The sequence below is a fragment of the Dermacentor albipictus genome, chromosome 4 (genome assembly GCF_038994185.2).
Source record: "Dermacentor albipictus isolate Rhodes 1998 colony chromosome 4, USDA_Dalb.pri_finalv2, whole genome shotgun sequence".
NCBI classification, from domain to species: domain Eukaryota; kingdom Metazoa; phylum Arthropoda; class Arachnida; order Ixodida; family Ixodidae; genus Dermacentor; species Dermacentor albipictus.
The window spans coordinates 8,258,419-8,279,617 of record NC_091824.1 but is presented as its reverse complement, the minus strand read 5'-3'; the positions used below and the strand labels follow the sequence as shown (position 1 = coordinate 8,279,617).

Genomic DNA, 21,199 nt, shown 5'->3' with positions numbered 1-21,199 from the left:
CACGGACAGCGTCAGTTTTGTCGGGATCAGGCTGTACTACGGAAGCGTCAACGAGATGGCCCAGATGAGTAATTTGTCGGTGGCTAAAACAACTATAGGACGACTTAAGTTGCAGCTTCGCCTTTCGAAATACATCAAGTATTGTTGTGAGACGCTCAAGGTGAGTGTCGAACGTTGGCGAGAAGATGATGACGTCGTCTAGGTAACAGAGGCATGTGGACCATTTGAAACTTTGGAGCAAGGAGTCCATCATACGCTCAAAGGTGGCAGGGGCATTGCATAATCCAAACGGCATTATGTTAAATTGGTATAGGCCATCAGATGTGATGAACGCGGTTTCTTCTCTGTCCATATTGTCAACAGCAATCGGCCAATATCCCGAACGAAGATCAATAGACGAGAAATAGCTGGAACCGTGCAGGCACTCAAGTGCATCGTCTATACGTGGGAGTGGGTAGACGTCCTTCTTTGTAATGCTGTTCAGACGATGGTAGTCTACACAGAAGCGCCACGTGCCGTCCTTCTTCTTAACCAAACATCACAGGTGCCGCCCAGGGACTTGATGAAGGCTCAATGATGTTTTCATCGAGCATTTTGTTCACTTCATCCTTAAATTACTCTGCGTTCCGACGCAGAAACTCGATACGGCCGTCGGTCAATAGGCGCAGCATCGCCAGTAATAATACGAAGCTTGACCGCGAGCGTCTGCCCTAAAGGGCGATCGTCGCAGTCGATAATATCGCGGTTGGACGATAATACTTCGCAAAGGTCTTCAGCCTGCGTAGAGGACAGGTCCGTCACAACCATTTTCTTTATGTTGGGATCGACGCCCGAGGCTGGCGTGAGAGGCATGCTAATCTCGCGAGAACCATCGGTCGATAACGCTGATACGTATTGGTCGCCGAGACAATCTATGTTCGCAAGGCAAATACCTTGCGGTAGAGTTTGCTTTGCCACTCCAAAGTTACAGATACGCATGCCAGTGTGGTTAGCAGTAATAAGTATACTGTGAGGCACGGTGACGTCATAGTGCTACGGAATAGTATTACCGATGACGAAGAGGCGAGCAGTAAGAAGACGACGACAACGATTGGAGGCTAGCGCAGGCTGTTGCCTCTTGGCCAAGTGCGGCGTATTACGTTGTAAATATACTTGTATATAGCTTTTCATTTGCGTCTTCTTACGTAACATATCTGGTGGAGGTGGACGTTCCCTGTACCTCGTCACGGAGCTTCGCAGTGGAGGGTACGTCGAGCCTAGCTTCATGGCTCCCGGCGATGACAATTCGACTCAGCCGCCTCCGACCCCTCCTGCCACTTCGACGACCTACATCTCTCTCCCTGCTCCTCGTGATCCTGGCGTATTGTCGGGCAAAGATGGGGACGACGTCGACGACTGGATCAGCCTGTACGAACACGTCAGCCGCAATAACCGGTGGGACCCTACTATCATGCTCGCCAACGTAGTCTTTTACCTCGGTGGCACACCTCTAGTTTGGTTTCGGACGCACGAAGAGGAGCTCACCAGTTGGGATTCGTTCAAGCAAAAGCTCCGAGACTTGTTCGGCAACCCCTACGGTCACAAATTTGCCGCGCAGAAGGCGCTTTCCGGCCGTGTGCAGACGTCAACAGAGCCCTATGTCACGTACATTCAGGACGTCCTGGCTCTGTGCCGCAAAGTTGATGCACACATGCCTGAGTCAGACAAGGTATCCCACATCCTCAAAGGCATTGCCGATGACGCCTTCAGCTTGCTCGTATTCAACAACGTCGCGACGGTGGATGCTGTTATCAAAGAGTGCCGCCGCCTGGAACTCGCTAAAAGCAGACGTATCGATCAGCAGTTTGCCCGTTTGCCCAACACCCCAGCGACTTCTTCCTGTGCCGACGCTCCTCGTCCCCACAACACCGGCGATATTACCACGATCGTTCGGCGTGAGATTGAGGCCGCCTATCCGGCTGCCTTCGACTCCAGCCCCACCAACGCACCGGCAGTCACGGTTTCCCTGATCCAGGCAGTTGTCCGCCAGGAGTTCGAAAACATGGGCCTTCACACCATCTGCTCGGCCCATCACCCTGATACCCATCCGGCTTCTTCGATTCCGCCCCGTCCCGCATCGTCTTACCCACCACGTTTCCGCAACCCAACTGAATGGCGCACTGCTGACGACAAGCCCATTTGTTTTCACTGCCGTCGCATCGGGCACATTCGAGTTCCGTCGACTTTGTTCGCTTGCCACCTACGGCACTGACTTACGTTGACCTAGTGTCATCCCCACCAGTGCCCGACGGTCACTATATCGCGGCTCCTATACAAGACGTCCTCCTTACACACGGGATCACGGTACCTCATACCGTTTTATCTATTACGGCTAATTGCGCTGACTGCCAGTGGTCAATTTTGGCTTGACGACACAAGTGCTGCCACGCGGGATGTCTCTGACCCAGCTTTGCTCATTCGAAGATCACTCACTAGCATCTATTGAGGTAGACAGCAATTCAGCCGATCCTCCTCTACCATCTCAGTCGACAACTTGCACCATCGCCGACTTACAGAAAATGATTGCGCCCGACATGCCGTCCGAGCACGCTCGTGAGCTCTACCGCGTTCTGTTTTCCTACAACGATATTTTTTACTTTAACGATCGTCCTTTGGCCCAAACTACAACTGTTAAACATCGCATTAATACCGGCGATGCCCCTCCTATTCATCGCCGCCCGTATCGAGTGTCACCGGTTGAGCGTCAAGTTATTCACGCTGAAGTTCGCAAAATGCTTGCCAATAACATCATAGAACCGTCATGTAGTCCATGGGCGTCACCGGTTGTACTGGTAAAAAAGAAGGATGGCTCATGGCGCTTTTGCGTGGATTATCGGCACCTTAACAGGGTTACCAAAAAGGACGTGTATCCCCTACCTCGGATCGATGACGCCCTTGACTGCCTCCATGGTGCTCGCTACTTCTCTTCTATTGACCTCCGCTCCGGCTACTGGCAGATTGCTGTGGACGATCTCGACCGCGAGAAGACTGCTTTTGTGACTCCGGACGGTCTTTAACAATTCAATGTGATGCCGTTTGGTCTATGTAACGCTCCTGCCACTTTTGAACGCATGATGCACTCCCTTCTTCACGGTTTCAAATGGTCCACATGCCTGTGCTACTTGGACGACGTCATAGTATTCTCCCCAACGTTCGCTACGCACCTCGAGCGCCTCTCGGCAGTCCTGGACGTTTTTCGTCGCGCCGGTCTGCAACTGAACGCATCGAAGTGCCAATTCGGCCGTCGCCAGATTACCGTCCTTGGGCATCTCGTTGACGCGAACGGAGTGCAACCGGACCCAGGCAATATCCATGCTGTTACGCAATTTCCTGTTCCAAAGTGTGTCAAGGATGTGCGCAGCTTCATCGGCCTTTGTTCCTACTTCCGCCGTTTCGTGAAAAATTTCGCGGCCATAGCACGACCACTAACCGAGCTTTTGAAAAAAGACGCCCCCACTGGGGCGATAACGAGACCTCTGCATTCTCGCATCTAATCGACGTTCTCACAACGCCTCCCGTTCTGGCCCATTTCGATCCTTCTGCGCCTACCGAAGTAGCGGTCACGGAATTGGCGCAGTACTGGCACAACGCCAGCGCGGCAACGACCGTGTTATCGCTTACGCCAGGAGGCTCCTCTCACCCGCGGAGCGCAACTATTCCATCACTGAGCGTGAGTGTCTGGCCCTAGTTTGGGCGGTTGCGAAGTTCCGCCCATACTTATATGGCCGACCCTTTTCCGTTATCACAGACCATCACGCGCTTTGTTGGTTATGCTCATTGAGAGACCCTTCAGGAAGACTTGGTCGCTGGGCCATACGCCTCCAAGAATATTCGTTCTCTGTCACCTACAAATCTGGCCGACTACACAAGGACGCTGACTGCCTGTCTCGCTACCCGGTAGACGAGCCTGACGACGCCGACAGTAGTACCGCCGACGGCATTTTCTCTGTGTCTGCCTTCGCTAACATCGCCGATGAGCAGTACCGAGACCTATCGCTGCGAGTACTCATCGAGCGTCTGCGCTCTACACCTACCGACGCATCCGTTCGCCGATATGTCCTCCAGGGCGGCATTCTGTACCCAAGGAACTTCCTCCCTGACGGATCTGATCTTCTTCTTGTCGTGCCAAAACATCTACGACAGACTGTGCTCTTTGAGATGCATGACGCACCTACTGCAGGACATCTTGGCGTAACCCGCACGTACGACCGCGTCCGCCGCCGCTTCTATTGGCTTGGTCTCGCGCGCTCCGTCCGACACTATGTTGCTGCCTGTGATACCTGCCAGCGTCGGAAAACACCTCAGGTGCTACCTGCCGGTCATCTCCAGCCGATCACTGTCCCTGTGGAACCGTTCTTTCGTGTTGGATTAGACCTCCTCGGTCCCTTTCCCACGTCATCCTCTGGGAACAAATGGGTAGCCGTCGCAACTGATTACGCCACCCGATACGCTATCACGCGGGCTCTCCCTACCAGTTGCGCCACTGACGTCGCGGACTTTCTCTTGCGTGACATTATCTTACTTCATGGCGCCCCGCGACAGCTGCTCACTGACCGTGGTCGTAACTTCCTCTCGAAAGTTATCGCCGACATTGTACGTTCCTGCTCCACTCAACACAAGCTGACTACCTCATACCATCCTCAAACCAATGGCCTGACAGAGCGGTTAAACCGTACTCTTACCGATATGCTGTCAAAGTACGTTTCCAAGGACCACCGCGACTGGGACATTGCCCTTCCTTACGTCATATTCGCTTATAATTCTTCCCGGCACGACACCGCCGGATTTTCTCCCTTTTATCTGCTCTACGGTCGCGAACCGACCTTGCCCCTTGACACGGCACTTCCTCCTGCTTCGATCTCAACAAGCGAGTATGCGCGCGACGCCATCGCTCTCGCCGACCATGCACGCCAGCTTGCCCGTGCTCGACTGACGGACTCGCAAACCACTCAGCAGCGTCAGTACAACGCCCGCCACCGTGACGTACAGTTTTCGCCTGGTGCGCTCGTGCTCTTGTGGTCGCCCTCTCGTCACGTCGGACTTTCACAAAAGCTCCTTTCGCGATACACAGGGCCCTACCGCGTGCTGCGCCAGGTGACGCCTGTGACGTACGAAATTGCCCCTGTGAGCTCAACCTCGTCATCTACTGTGGCACCTAGTGATGTCGTGCACGTCAGTAGGCTCAAGGCCTACTACACTGTTTCCAAGTACGGCCTTTAGTCGCTCCGGGACGGCGCTTTTGCCGCCGGGGGTAGTGCTACGGAATAGTATTACCGATGACGAAGAGGCGAGCAGTAAGAAGACGACGACAACGATTGGAGGCTAGCGCGGGCTGTTGCCTCTTGGCCAAGTGCGGCGTATTACGTTGTAAATATACTTGTATATAGCTTTTCATTTGCGTCTTCTTACGTAACAATACTGTAATGAGATGTCGGGCAGAGGAGTGACGAGGTACTCGCCATCAGGAACTCGTGGGAAAAACAACAGTTCAATGTAGGCTATGGACTTTGGCGGCAGGCAAAGAAAGCTGGTGGCGCGTAAGCGGCAGGGAGGTGCGTCAGCGGGTTCTGCGAACATCGGCAACTCAAGGCGAAGGGTACTGGAAGAGCAGTCAATAAGAGCAGAAAGGGCGGAGAGAAAATCGAGGCTGAGAACGAGGTCGTGGGGGCAATGAGCAATTACGGTGAAGAGGACAGGAGTGTGGTGGCCGGCGATGCTGACACGTGCCGTACACATGCCGATGATAGGCACAATACCACCGTCCGCAACACGGACGGCGCGTGCCGACGCTGGGTAGAGCAGCTTGTTCAGTCGTCGTCGGAAGGCACCACTCATAATAGAAAGATGTGCTCCTATATCGGTGAGTGCCGTGACATGATAGCCGTCAACGTCAACGTCCAGAAAGTTTCGGTTAGTGGGCAACGTGAGCAGAGGATTTGAGGGCAGGGTCGACAACGCAGCTTCACCTCCAGAAGCTGCAGTGCCTAGTTTTCCGGCGGGGTCCGGGAGGCGATAGGTGGCGAAGAGAAGCGGCGGGTTTGGGGTGATCGAGACTGTTGGCGGCGAGGTGAGGGCGAGCGGCTGTAGCGAAGGTTCGGAGCAGGGGCATCAGCGGTAGTGGGTTCATGGCGGGTGGCATAGGGTACAGTAGGTCCAAAGGTCCGGGAATAAGTGGCAGCCTAAGTCCGAGGAGGTGGTGGACATTGGTTGCGGCAGTGACGGGCAACGTGGCCGATGCGACAGCAGTGGAAGCAGATCGCCCTGTCATCAGGGGTACGCCATTCGTGCGGGTTGCGGCGAGATGTGGCAGAAAGGGAGTGCCGGGGACGAGGAGGACCGCTAGTAAATTGGGGAACGTTGGTTCGAGACGTGGAACACACGGTGTTTAGGCCCATATTTTCAAATTGCTGCCTAACGACGGCCTGAATCATCATCATCACAATGGTGGTTGCGGGCGGATCAGGAGGCGTCGTGGAGAAGGCTGGTGAACAGGCGGCCACGAGTTCGCGGCGAACAATACGGGTGACGTCGTCCCAGGTGGTGGTCTGACGTGGTCCACCCTCACATATCGACGTAGCAGCAGTGTTGGGTAGCCGCGCAATGTGGTGTGAGAAACGGTGGCTCTTAGCCTGTTCAAGGCAGCGGCATTCTTTTATAATGGTGTCTATAGTCGAGACGTTGCCGAAAAGCAGCAAATTGAAAGCGTCGTCGGCGATGCCTTTTAGCACATGTGCCACTTTATCTGCTCCGGACATATTGTCGTCAGCTTTACAGCATAGTGCCAAGACGTCGAGGATGTAGGAAACGTATGGCTCTGTAGCTGCCTGAACACGAGACGCAAAAGCCTTTCTCGCGGCAGTCTTGTGCCCAATGGGGTCGCCGAGCAGTTCCCGTAGCTTTTCTTTGAAAGCATCCCAAGTGGTTACTTCGTCATCATGCATTTTGTGCCACACGCGTGGGGTGCGACCGAGATAAAATATGACATTGGTGAGCATAATCGTTGGGTCCCACCTGTTACTAGCACTGGCGTGTTCATAGAGCTTGATGCAGTCGTCGACATCCTGTCCCTCCAGGCCAGAGAACGCACCTGGGTTACGATGTGGGGCAACCGTGACGATTGGAGCAGTCGGACAAGCCGAAGCCGTTGCAAAGGCGGCTCGTCACCGGGAGGCACAGTAATAAAATTGGTGTGCAAACCACTTCGGAGTTCCGTGGTGAGGACGGGGATCGCTGACCTCCACGAGAATGTTACGTGTGGAAAAACACAGGCGAAAGATGCTATTTACATGCTATTTACACTGGAGCAAGGCAGCCAGGCTGACACTCGCTCGTGCCAAGGGCACCGACCAACTTCGTCGTTCTCGCGGCGGCTCGTCTTTTGAGCATCGCGCGATGATATCGTAATAATATAATAGAAAATGAAGCCCATCTATTCCACACGAGAAGCACCTTAGATGTGAAAGTAGAAGTTTATTTCAGGTGCAATACAGAACATGAGGAGTGAGAGAAAACTCTGCTGTTAGGCAGCTTGACCAAGCTCTCACCCCCTGTATCTTGGACGTGGGTAAGCATTGGATGATAGACCTAGTAAATGTATTAATGTATTTTCCTTTATTTTTACCCTTAAGTAAGAGCAACTTTCTTTTACCTATGTATATTATTCCGGGTAGTCATAATATAATTTCATTTGTGAGACAGCACTCATGGCGTGTATTTGCTTCTTTAAGCTTGGTCCTGTAGTCCAACTAGCCTTTGTTACAATCCCGATTCAAACAGGCCTTTCTTGCTACCAGCCAGTTAGCCTGGTAGTCACTTTGGCTTGGTGGTGGACTCGGACACCGTGTCCCAGTCACAGTAAAGCCGTCGTCTGGGCTCAAGTGTGAGCCAATGGTAACTTATTACTGTTCGATAAAGACAAGGAGAAGAAAGAAGCACATGACATATGCGCTTGTGTTGTGCTTGTTTCTTTACACATTGTTTTTTTTCCAGTGCACTCATAATATGAGCACTTCATCGGTATCGCATTGTATAGCCATTCGGTCATTCATTGAAAGGAGAACTATGTTTTTCATTGAGATGGGTAGCTAATGTACAAAATGATGTTTTCATGCCAAAATATTGCACCAGACAGGAAAACAGCAAAACTTCGCAGCAGCCTTATGCTAGTAATCTTCTCACTGGACATAACAGTACATTGTATTGGTTCAATGCTGACGTAATAACAAGTCACCAATAAATTCAAAGTGGCTTATGAGTATTCAGCACCAGTATGTTCGTGAAGTTCGGCAGACGGAGAGCATTTATTTCGCTTTCTTTTCACACCAATCTCGAAAATGTAAAAAAAAATGCATACCAAAGAGTTGACACAACACTGTGGCTGCAGCCAAAAAGGTATCAGCAGGTGGCGGCGCAACCGCCGGAGGTGGTCAGCATGCACTCTGCGTGCACCTTGAAAAAGCTTAACCAGGCGTTGGCGCTGCCGATGGCCCCTCAAGTAGAACTCACGCGCCGCTGACACCCGTATCGGTGGTAGTGGCAGGGTCACATCTGCAGCCTGCTGGAAAGCTTGCGGTAGCTCTCTGTCGTCGTCCTCTTCGAGGACACGCTCACGTGCCACCAAGGAAACGTTGCGTAGAGCTACGCAAGCAGCAATGAAGGTGGCTGTTCTGTCGGTGTTGTAGAGCAGGGTCCTGTAACTCTGCAAGCAGCGGAACCTGCTCTTTAGGACCCGGATGCCCATTTACACAACATTGCGCATGGCAGCGTGCTCCTTGTAGCGGTCCTAGCGGGTGTCGCCAACTGGATGCCCAGGCACCGGTGTTAAAAGTCATGGCTCCAGCGCATAGCCGGAGTCTCCTGCGTAAAAGCAGGATGACAGGTTTAGTGATATGTCCTTGAATATGGCACACCTTTGCAGCACTTACAAAGCAAATATTCACCAGTCTGCAGTTTCGCCTTGAAGTACCCATGGAGAGGGTTCATATGCCACGCCCATGAATCTCGAAACGACCCTGGAAAGCAGGAATTGGTGTCCTGGATACAGTGTTCTCCATCACGCGTCTGTATATCAAAAATTTGTGCAAATTGTAGTCATATAACTACTTTAAAACACTTTATTGTATGAACCCAACTGAGTCTGTCTACGCTGTGGTGGACTATTCGAATACTGATATGAACAAATGGCCGACAACGAAGAACTTGTAATCACAGTTTCAACAAGCGGAGTTGCCTTCGTCAGGCCATTGTCAAAGTCTAGCCCACCTGTTTACCGCTCGGTACGTTCCAAGTACCTCGCGCCCCCGCGTTTTACCCACATTACTGCTTCATGTTTAAACCAATGCTCCACAATACCACCAACCTGAAAAACTGCCGACACTAAACCGAACTCACGAAAGTCGCATTAAGTACTATTAAAGGAACATGTATTGCTACACGTAGTGCCCATCATGAAGCGTGTGAATTGAATAACGGGGACGCAGGACCGCAGCACAGGACAGCGAGTACAGCGGCACAATCTAGGAGCGGTATTCTCAATCTATCCACAACGGGAATCTAGGTTCGGGGATTCTTGGCGATGAAACAACGGTAATTTTATGCGCCGTGGAGCCCGATGAACCGAAGCCTGTCCCGCATTGAATGATCTCATCACTGTTATATCCCGACGCTCCCGCGAAACGAATCAATGCGCGTTGTGGACAGACCGAGAATACAGCTCGTACTAGATTTTGTTACAGCAGTCAGAGTAAAATTAAAACTTTCAGTGATACAAACGAAGGAAGTACGAAAATAGTGCAAGAATAATATTTACGATCAAGGCGTCCGTCGCGTAGAAGCCGTTCCTCAACCTGTCGCTCTGCGTTTCCACGCAGCTCAGGCCTTGGGACTGCTGAACGGTGATGAGTGGGCCATCCACGCAGCCGAGCACGCCGGGGATCAGTCCGAGCAGCGCAAAGACCGCCTTTGACCTGCTACAGGGAACTAGAAGGCTTTCTAATGGTGCGAGCGGCTTCCTGGGAGCGGGCCTTTCAGCGTGGAATGATGCAGTGGCGCTGGCGTCGACCAGTCTTGACAAATGGCGCCGGCCCCACTGCAGTCTGTCGCGGCGCCGCATTATATTGAATGGAGTGTCTTACGAGATACTCGCTAGCTGGTACTTGGGAAGGAAACCACAACAAAAAAGAAAAATACGTCCATATACGTGCACAGAACGAAGAAATGTTGGCGTGTCCCGTGTATCAGTACGAAGCTAGGAACGAAAAGAGGGCGCGTTGGTCTTGTCTTGTGGCCTCGAGAGTGGCGCGTACCCACTATGGGGGATTGGCCAAGAAGCAGGCGGTTTTCCGTATGGTTAGAAGTAGAGACAATCTAGATTTGTATAGTGGAGCGTGGGACGATAGTACTGTAAATTAGAAGTTTAATTGATTATTGTTAGGAATTCCAATAAAATAAGTAAACGTGAAGAAATGAAATTATATAAATTATAGATAATTTTAGAAATTCAGCAAGGTACTCTTTTTGTGTCTCTGATGAAATTGTAAACTGCTAGAAAAGCATCCCTGTGGCTGGATCCCAGTGAAGTCGCCCCAAAAGAAAGAATGGTTGGCGAGGATAGCGAAAGGCTAAGTTTAGTAAATGAGTATTCTAATAGTTTTCTTTGTCTTAGAAAGTGGCGGCACGAGAGAAAGTAATGTTCGACAGTTTCAGGCTCACTGCAAAAAGAACATAGAGGGGACACTGCGAGACCAGACCTGTGTAAGTAAAAATTTAGAGGAGGCATGCGACATCTCAATTTTGTAAAGAAAACTTCCAATTGCCTTGAAGGACACCAATTAGTATTCCATGGGAAGCCAAGATGGTGGAAATCAGAAGAGTGTGTTAGCATGGATATTGCAGAGTTTTGAGATATAGCGAAATTTCTGTACCTAGCCGCGGTGACATAAGCCAATGTCGGCAAAACAGATATGATTGGGCCTTTCAGGAAAGGTCGTGCGAGAGAATCAGCCATTTCATTCAAATGCAACCCATGATATCCGGGTACCCAAAGCAAACGTACTTTTCGTAAGTACGGAGGCACCGTCGAACGAAATGTTCTTTGAATTGCTGAATTTATAGATGCAGTTAGTGCTGTGCATACAGATAGCGAGTCGGTCACAATAACAGCTAATGGGTCATTTTGGGGCAGTTTTCGTAATGCTAGTGTTATCGCTAATAATTCTGCCTGAAATATAGGCGTGAAGACGGGAAGGCGAAGGGAGTAAGACCACTGAAGAGATTCAGAGAAGATCCCCACTCCTGCCTTCTCATTGCACACAGAAGCGTCCGTAGCTATTACATTGTCAGTGGTTAGCTGGTGTAGGTGGCAGTTTAAGATATTAATTAAATCTCGTCTTGGTAATAGCTTAGCATGATTTGGAAATATGTCATCGAACTGAATTTTGAGGTCTGGGAAGGCATCATTTGAATGGTAAACATGGTGTAGGGACACATCCAATTTTTGTAACTGTTCTTGAACGAATATTACCTGAGGACTGTGGAATCTCGACCGCGACACTTGGAAAAACTCAGACGGTTCAGTGATAAATATATATTGCGTACGCCTTTTGAAATAATCGCAAATTTTTTAAAATGTCTGAACCGTAAGTATGCGGAACCTACAATCTAGGTTGGGTATATGAGCTTCCTGATAAAGAACAACGTTGGCAACAAATCTAGGTAGCCCAAAGCATGACCGTAGAGCTTCTCTTTCTAAAAGTACCAGAGGTTTAATTGTGTAGGCCGGGCCACGGGAAAATATTACGCAGCCGAATTCTAATATGGGCCGAATATACATTTTATAGATCATCAGTAAGGTATCCCTGCGTAGTCCAGAGCATCGGTGGCTGAGCCGGCGGAGCATGCCTATGGCTCGTTCTGCCTTTGTTTTAATATATTCAATGTGACTGTGCCAGGTGAGTTTGCCATCGTAAATGACACCAAGGTACTTGACTTCGTCAACTTGGGGAATGATTTCCTGTCGGTATTGTAAAGATATATGCACCTGTGCAGTTAATGGGAAAACTAATACCGCACTTTTGCTAATATTTAACGACAAACGTAACCCCTCTAGCCATGTTTCCAGCATTCCTAAGTAATTCTGCAACGACTGTTGTAGTGAATGTATATTATTTGCGGACGTAAAAAATGCGATATCGTCGGCATAAACATAAACACGTACTTCCGGAGACAAAGGAATTGTGCTTAGCAAAATGTTAAATAATATAGGAGAAAGAACGGAACCCTGTGGTACACCTCTTGTCTGCTTGTGTTGGGAAGTCGGTATACCGTGTTGGTAACAATAAAACTCTCTATCTCTTATACATTCATAGATCCAAGCGGTTATATATTTAGGAAAATTCGTAGACTGAAGTTTATCGAATAAAATACCATGTTCTACCGAGTCGTATGCTTTTGATACATCTAGTGTTACCAAAGCTGCGTACTCTCGTTTGCGGCGAGCAAGTTTAATGCGGCTCTCTAAATCTACATGGGCGCACCATATGGAGTGACCGGGACGAAATCCAATCTGGCAAGGACTGAGAAGGGTATCATCCTGCATCCAATTTGTTATGCGGCCGCGAAGTACTCTTTCTATTAATTTGACGACATTGGAAGTAAGAGAAATCGGTCTTATGTTGTCTAAGTCAAGTCCTGCTGATTTTTTCTTTAATAATGGAATAATTTTAGCTATTCTTCACTCTCTTGGAACACATGCATTTTTGAGAGAGAAATTTATTATGTTTAGGAGGTCCTGAGGTGCATAATCAAATAAAACTTTTAGCATTCCTGTTGTAATTCCATCTGGACCGGGGACTGACGTCGGTAACGAACTAATAATGCCTTGAAGCTCTGTCACTGTTACTGTTTCAAAGTCGTCTCCTAAGGGAGGTTTCTGTAGGCCTAATGGCAATTTATGTTTGAAACGTTGCGCAAGTCCTTTAGCAATTTTCTCAAGTGATTCCGATACTTCTTTTGTTGTTAAAACGACAGAATCGACATTCACGGGCGCCGGTATAACTTTACGAGATATAAGAAATTTAAACAGTGCCTTTTTATTGCAAGATTTCGAAAGGTATGTGTAGTGCTTGGAATCATAATCCTCCTTAGCCTTTGACACTGTTCGTTTAAATGTATTAGATGTATAATCAGCCCAATTATTAGGACTTTGGTTGTATAAAAGCTTTTTCCACGCAGCTTTTCTACGTCTAAAATCTCGCTCGCAGTCCGAATTCCACCAGGGACAATATGAACCACCTTTAGTAGATTGCACGATAAACTGAGCTTTTTTTTATGACTGTTTTAGAATTGAACATAGGCTCATTGCTTTAATATCTCTCTCCATGCCCTCCTGAGCGTGTAAAGCTGATTTTAACGCATTTTTTAATTTTTCGTAATTAACATAAGTGCGCACATTACTATGTAAACTAGTCAATGGGGTAAGCAGTTCAAAAATTATAGGGAGGTGATCGCTGCTAGTTCCGGAGTCTACAGTCCTCCAGGAAGTGACAAACATGCTCGAGGTAGCAAACGTAAGATCTAGGGCAAATCGCGACTGACCCCGTACGAAAGCATGTGCTCTCGAATTTAGGCAAGAGAAATTATTCATTAAGACCCAATCCCACAACCGTTTTCCACAAGTGTCCGTTCGGAAACCCCACGACACATGATGAGAATTAAAATCTCCCACCAGTATGATGTTCTTCTGACTGCGAGCAATAGAGATATCCAGATAGTGGGTGTCTTGCACTCCAGCGGGGAAGTACGTGTTTATTATAGAAAAAATTGTGCAGCCAGGGAGTATTATATCCAGTGCTAAGATTTCATAGTCTGGGGACATTATCTGGTATGCTAGAGTAGCTCTATGGCAGATTTTTGATGACACAAACAAAACTAAACCACCACCTCGAGATAGGCGATCCAATCGAAAACATCGGAAATTTTTTAGATGAAAAGTCTGACCAGCAACAAGCCAAGTTTCCTGTAAAACAATAATATCTGGAGAATATTTAGAAATAAGATATAATAAATCTGTTGCAGCGGAAAGTATGGAACGACAGTTCCACTGAATTACTGTTAAAGTTCCTATTGTGAATAAATCCGAGCAGCAGAGACTGCTTGGTCTAAAACGCTCTCTTTTAAGAAGTCCTTCTTAGTAGGAATCTCTTTAACGTACTTTTTTGCCTTGGAGTTGGTGGGAGAGCTAGGTTTTTTTCTCTGTCGGTGACCTTGTTCGTTTAAGAGATCGGGGGTCCATATCTACATCTTGATTTTCTATCCCATCTGTGTCGGAGAGACAGGTTTGGTCGACTCTCTCAGAAGTTGATGGCTTTGATGAATTGTTATTAGTGAATGTCTGCGTGGTCGATATTTCAATTGGTGGAGTCTGCGGTACACCCGACACGAGATCCTCAATATTGGCTTTGTTATTTAATTGAAGCCACGTAGCTAGTTGTGAAGACAGCACCTGTACAAGGGAGTTGGTGAGATTTGTCATGATACGCTCCATTGCTTTCTCCAATGCCTTTTCTACGGAAGCTGCCACAGCCTCAGAGATTGAGTTTTCCATAGACAATGTTTGACGGGCCGTTATACCAGCATACCCTTGAGATCTGCTCTGAATTTCTCCAATGGCCTCACGACGAGAGCATCCACGTCTATCAATTATTTCAAGGATTTGTACTTCTTTAGACCTTGCAGGGCAATTAGGCTCATCTGCTGGGTGGGAACCAGTGCAAAGGCAGCAGGACTCATTTCAGGAAGAACAGTCATTTGAATGATGGCCTTCTCCACACTTTCGGCATCGTGCGTTTGACCTGCAGCCTTTTATGGAGTGTCCAAACCGCCAGCACTTTAGACACTGAAGGACACGAGGTGATAGAGGCTCAACTCGGTATATAAGTGGCCATGCCTTGATTTCCGATGGGCGTTTCATTCTAGCAAAAGTAGCAATGACTGTTTCTGTGGGTATGCGCTTATTGTCAAAGACACGGCTGCAACGATACACAGAAATCACGCCTGCCGCTGAAAACATTTCCAAGATGTTTGCCGGACATAGACTTACGTCGACACCGCGAACTAGGCCTTTGGTACATGCAAGGTGATGAGGAATGAAACTGCTCACCGGATGTGTCGCGAAAACATCGCACTTCAGTAAATCTTGAACACAAGCCTGGTCAGACGAGCAGCAAAGAATGCCCCCTCGGCCGAACTGTCGAACCTCGGTGATTTGTTGAAAATTGGCCGAGGCCATCCGGAGTTCGCTTTGAATTGCTTTGGGATTCTTCATGCGAATCACACCGCCATCACTCGGAACCAAAGCCACACGAACGCTGCTCGTCCCACTGCGTAAGAAAAGCTCCACCGGCAAATCAGAGCTAGGAACAGAAGCCGACCAGGAGGAAGCCTCCTGGCTTGGCGGTGAGAGTGACATTGCAAAGAAACAAGTAATTACTCTGGAAGGTTAGCAGATATTGAAACAAAAGATCACAAACAGTTACGTTAAAGAGACAGAATAAAAGAAAACCGCCAGCTACTTGACCAGAACCAGTGTTCGATCGGGAGCTCAGGCACCAGGCCACGTCAGCGAACCGGCGTCCTCAGCGTCTTCGCCCGGGTTCCTCGAGTTCACTCTACTTCAGCCTCTTCGTTAAGAAAAGGCATCCGCATGGATGCGCTCGTTATTGGGAAGTGCCGGAAGTATATTTAAAAGAGCTTCACGGGTTACTTTAGCGCTATACGCAAATGGAGCTGTTACAGTAACCGGCAGCGCTGTCTGCTTGTGAGCACGCTCGGAGGCACGTCACGTATTAATGACCGGGTGGTCATCGCCATGCACCCCTTACACCCATTCTTTTTATTTAGTTTTCTGGTTGTTGTGCAAAATGACTGAATACCTGCACACTGTACCATCCCTTTATTTCAGCAGTTCCATGCACGCAACTGGCCGGGCTGGCGTGTACAACACTACTTGATCAAAAAAATCTTAGCATCGCTTTAAATTTACATGTCGACTAGTTAAAAACTCCAACTCACGTCAATGTACACTGAGTAGGCAGCGATTAAATGATCGCTCTTTCTCTGCCAGCTTTTACCCGCTGCTACTTTGCAGTCACCGCTGCCCTGATATGAAACTTGTTGCAGACGTGACAAGATAGACTAGTTTTGAATACATAATACTTTTGCAAATAGACTACTCGAATGTTTTGGGAGCTCACTCCTCCTTGCGTATACGGGTGGCATTGAAGAAATACAAGACATTACTGTACATATCTTGTTTCCCGTTCCTCCCTGCTTGCGGGCAGCAGACGTGGGAACAAAAGCACATGTGTTTCTTCACATTGTTCCGAAATAGTTTCTTATTTGGGCTACAATTTAATAATTACCACAGTGCGTTAGGATAGGCACCAGAATGGCAGCAAACATTTATGGCTCTGAATCGATTTATAATCTACTTAACTTCAATTGCTGCAGGGCAATTCCGTTCTCATGACAGACTTCTTCAGATCCTTGATGTAGAAATGCATTCGTGTGACGACGTAAAAACCGATGAACTTCGCGGTTAATAACTCGCAATGTTCGCCTCAACCAACCCCACCGATACTGTGCGTGTTCTTGAATGCCAACCCATCCATAATGCTGTCTCGGTGTAGCTAACTCTTGGTAAAGCAGCCAGTGAAATGGTCGAGTTCACTGATAAACACGAGAAGTTTCAGAGAATGGTAGAGAAGACCAGCGAAGTCGCAAGATGTCGTGAAAACGGCAGCATTTAAGCACATTCCATTTGAAGCAAACAGCAGAAGCTGGTTCACGCATGCACTACACTTTGTTGTCAGTACACCCTTCTTTTCAACAAAGCCTGCCAAATAATAAGTAAATCGTGAGTCACCGCGTGGAATAATGTATAGGTGGACCGGTACAGTCAGAGAGCTGCTTTGAAGCGAACCTTCGGCGCCTTCAAAATCTCTCTCGTCAGGCAACAAGTCAATCAACTGCTGCTGCTTGTACGAGCTAGCAGTCTGGTCTTCAACTGTCAAAATCGCGCTTACAACTTCCTCTTGCATGTTTGATTCAATGACGCTCTTGGCAAAATTATAACACCTAAGGCAATTAATGGCAATTAACACCGCCTTGCGGAGTCGGAGCTTTTCGTGTCAAATATGCAGGCAGGTTGGGCTAAATATTCTGAACCGCATTACGGGCGAACATTGGCGTTCCCCTTGACATTCGGACTTCAACACCGTTGATGGTATGCACGTAGCCTCGCGCAATAAAATGCGGTTCAATGTGCAATTCACGCTTGTCAAGCCGATGGAGGTACGCTGCCATAGAAGTCGTCGTTCTTCGTATTTCAGGCCTTTAGAGAGAGATAACTGACCACTTTGTTGCATATGCGCATATCCCGTTCTGAAGCTAGTGCGTAACAATGGTTTAGACCCTGCTATTTAAGCCGTTTCACGAGTATAAACAAGCACATGACACGGTAAAAGTCACGCCAGCCATACCGCAGAGCAAACTAAATTCGAAGAGTGGGCGATGACAGTGCCGCCGCTACTTTCGCCACAAGTGGGGACAGGGGTAAGAAAGGGGAGCGCGCTTCGGTCGCGCCCTCACGTGGTAGTCAAGCAAGCGTTCATTGTAGAGAAATAGATGCTCGGGTCAATTTTTGCATTTCGCTATGCCGCCGCTGCAGCGAACTCGATTGACGCAAGTTATCGCCAGTCAAGGTCAAAGCGAATCCGGCCGTACTTGGCGTTCGTCGTTCACGTGCAGTTTAGCTGCCGAGCAACAACACTACGTGCACAGCGCATTTCAAAGTCGATTCATCGCAGTTTTATCGCAGTTCAATCGGAAATATATGATGACCGTATGATCTGCTCCCAACTGCATGAATCGCTCTAAAAGCGGAAAAGCTCTTAATTCGATCCCCTGTGGGAGATGTCAGTGGTTGCTTCCCATGCAACGCAAGAAAGCTGTGTCAAGAAAGTCAAGAATTTGCGAGGTGAGTTTTTCCTTTCAATAGCCTACGAGACTGCTTCATTTTTTTTTCAGAGGTATGGTTGATGTTTGTAGTATGTAATCAACGCGTAGAACCACCGATATCGTTACTTGCTTTACGATATACAGTATTTGTCATAGCCCTCGTTGTGAACATACATGTACATCGACAAAACGTGGTATGTTAAACATTCGCGTTGTTTTGTTTTGACAAAAATATTGCGTGCTACGACGAAGAACCTGGCGAGTATTGCTCATAGAGTAGTGGGGTGAAGTCCTAGGCACGCCGACCCGCGTATGCCGTGTAACCCCCGCCTCCCACCCTCTTTCATTGTGTTTTTCAGCAGCACTACTGCACACGCTTCCTTTTGTTTGTGTCTGAGTAGCACCTGGGCGCACGCACTGAGTACCTCAAAGTGTGCAATGATATGCAAACATGCGAAGTATATGTGAAAGTAGGGCGCTGTCCCTTTCAACTATTCCTAAGCCTTTAATATTACTGAATTGTTCGGTGAATTTGCCCCTCTAACGTGTTGTAACCCGAGGTTGTGTAGTTCTGTGGAGGGGCATCTGTTAAGGGCGACTCCTGTTAAGGGGCACCTGATAACGAGCCCTCACTGTCATAGCTGTATAGCATTGTTTTCTCGAATGTTCTGGCGCTTTAGCACGGCGGTTCGCAGGGTGTCGCATTAATATCTGTAAAAGAGAAAATTGAGGTATACTTTGCATGCTACACTCTAAGAAGAATTCCGGGGAAAACGGGAGTAACTGCGCAGTTCGTCCCAAAAAGGGCGCTTTCGTCCCTCAAGGGAGTAACTGCATGGATGTGCGTGCCGTGTGCAAATTTTGGAGAGTAAGTGTTTAGTCCCTGGTCGGAAAGAGAGCAACGGGAGGACGAACGGCAACAGTTACTCCCCATGCGCTCCGCTGTTTTCGTCCGTGTCGTGCAGTGATGCGGCAAAAACTGTATTGTCTATAAATCTTGAATATTTCGAAGTTCGTGCACTGTCCATTGAACTGCATGCAAAGCAGCACTTTGCCTCTTCATGAGAAAATTGCGTGAAATTTAAAGTTGGAATGTCAAGAGCCATGCCCTTCGTGCGCACCCCATAAGTGAGCGATAGAAATTAAACGCGCAAGTCATTGATAGACTGCCAGATTTTGCTGGTCAATAGTACCTAAGTTCCTTCCGTTTCAAGGAGATTACGAACTTAACTGAAGCGATGTGTAGCTCAAACGGGACACACTAAGCGACAGAGCAATTGTCCGTCTCTGTCGTCTTAGGTGCCCCGTTTGAGCTCGCTACACGTTTACATCGTGTAGTGCCTCAGTTTAAAGCACCCTAAGAATACTCGGGCATATTTCTTTTCGCACTCACTGATGGTTGCAAGTACACTCAACGTTACACTCTCCTCGCACAACATACACAAAATGCCGAGTCGCTTTTACATTGCCGCACCTGCCTTCCGATGCTTAACCTGTCGCAATTTCCTAGTCCCGTCAAGCAATCTGCCGTGGTGCAATGTACATAATGTGCGGTATTGAGGTTACGGTGATAGTGTCCTTGAGCACCAAGGAAACCTCCCGGTTTGTTGTCACCCACTGTTCCATGCCAGTGCATCTCCATGCTTCTCTCTCCACCGACTTCACCTGACCATAGGCTTGGAACGCCTCCTCAACGCGTCGTGGTTCAAGGTGAGGTGGAAGCCATAGTAATTTAAGCTTGATGTTTTTAGTCTCCGGATCTATCACCATGCACTTCAGCCCTTTGACACGGAGCTCACCACAGGCGACGAGAGTCTGTTTTGCCGCACTACTAGCGCAAGTAACCATCCATACATGGCTCATTTGATACTGTCCGACACCTACAATATCTGAAGTATTCACTACCTCAAGCAGAGCGTCTCGGAAGTCGGGAGCACGGTATGGTCTGCCACTCAAGTCCGCATGAAGGAAAATAGAATTCAAAACATCGTTACCGGTTGGTAGACGTGGGAGGACAACTTTGTAGCTTGCATCTTCGTTCAAAAACGGGGTCGACGATCCTCGGCCTGGGGCCGATACGCTGTTTCCAGCAGAGAGCATTTTAGAGCACAGCCGTTCCACACGGCTTCTTCTTCTTCTTCTATGTGATCATATGTGATGTAACTGTATCGGTTTGACAGTAACGATAATTCCATGCAATAAAGAAAAAAAAAACAATCTGCCGTGGTGCAGTAGTTAGAGTAGCTAACATGGGAGCGCGAGGACGTGAGTTGGAATCCTGCTTTGTGGCCCCTTTTTTTCTTTTTTTTTCAGCTCAGTAATCTTTTTTATTAGCGTATAAATGCCTAATTTCATTAATTCCACCTTTGCGGAGCATCGGAAATAATGACCGTTACTCCTTTGAGGAGCATCGGAAAAGAGCAACTGTTAGTCCTCGGAGGAGTAACGGCATGGGGAGTAACAGTTCATCCCCTCGCACTTACCCCCTAAAGGGAGGAATGGTTGTGGCAGATCAGTTGCTCCCCTAAAGGAGTAACCTCAATATCCCATTTCCTCCTTTTCTTCTTAGAGTGTACTTTGTTGCATACATTACGCAAGCCGAAAGCAATAGAGTTGGTAAATGAACACTCGATGAAAGAAATATATATGGTAAGAAACTTACTGTATAGTGGTGCCAATCATTTACATTTTGTGCCACGTATGATGTGTGGTCGCTCACCGTGATTGTTTACTTGCATGCAGCATCACTTCACACCTGATCAGTTTCTTGACGAAGGACGGAATGAGACAAAACTATTCAAGGCACATGCTGTCCCTAGCATATCTCCTGGTAAGTGCACAACATAGCATGCTACTACTATTCTTGTAAAAAGGGGGCTGCCATACCTTCAATGAATATTCACTAATCAGTTTCAACTGGCGAGCCTGTAGCTTCCCCTTACAAGTTCACGTGGAGAAGCACCTCCTGGCGTCGCCACATCAAGCTCAGGTGATACTACAGACCCAAACCAGACATTGTCAGCACTAGTAACTAGTTGTCTTTCGATACACTTGTTCTGTATCTTTTCCTGGTGTATGCTTCTTTATGGTACAGACTGCGCAGTACTAGAAGTGGCGCAGGAGACCCCTGGTGCTCCTGGCATCT

The 21,199-nt window shown here is 48.3% G+C and overlaps 1 long non-coding RNA gene across 1 annotated transcript; it reads right to left on the bottom strand.

The window, feature by feature from the left end:
• Window positions 1–8,311: 8,311 nt before the first annotated feature.
• LOC135910393 (uncharacterized) lies at window positions 8,312–10,111 on the bottom strand. The gene is made up of 3 exons (XR_010567044.2): window positions 9,848–10,111; window positions 8,964–9,050; window positions 8,312–8,895 (listed from the first exon to the last, which is right to left on the bottom strand). It is a non-coding gene; the product is annotated as an uncharacterized lncRNA (long non-coding RNA).
• Window positions 10,112–21,199: the final 11,088 nt, after the last annotated feature.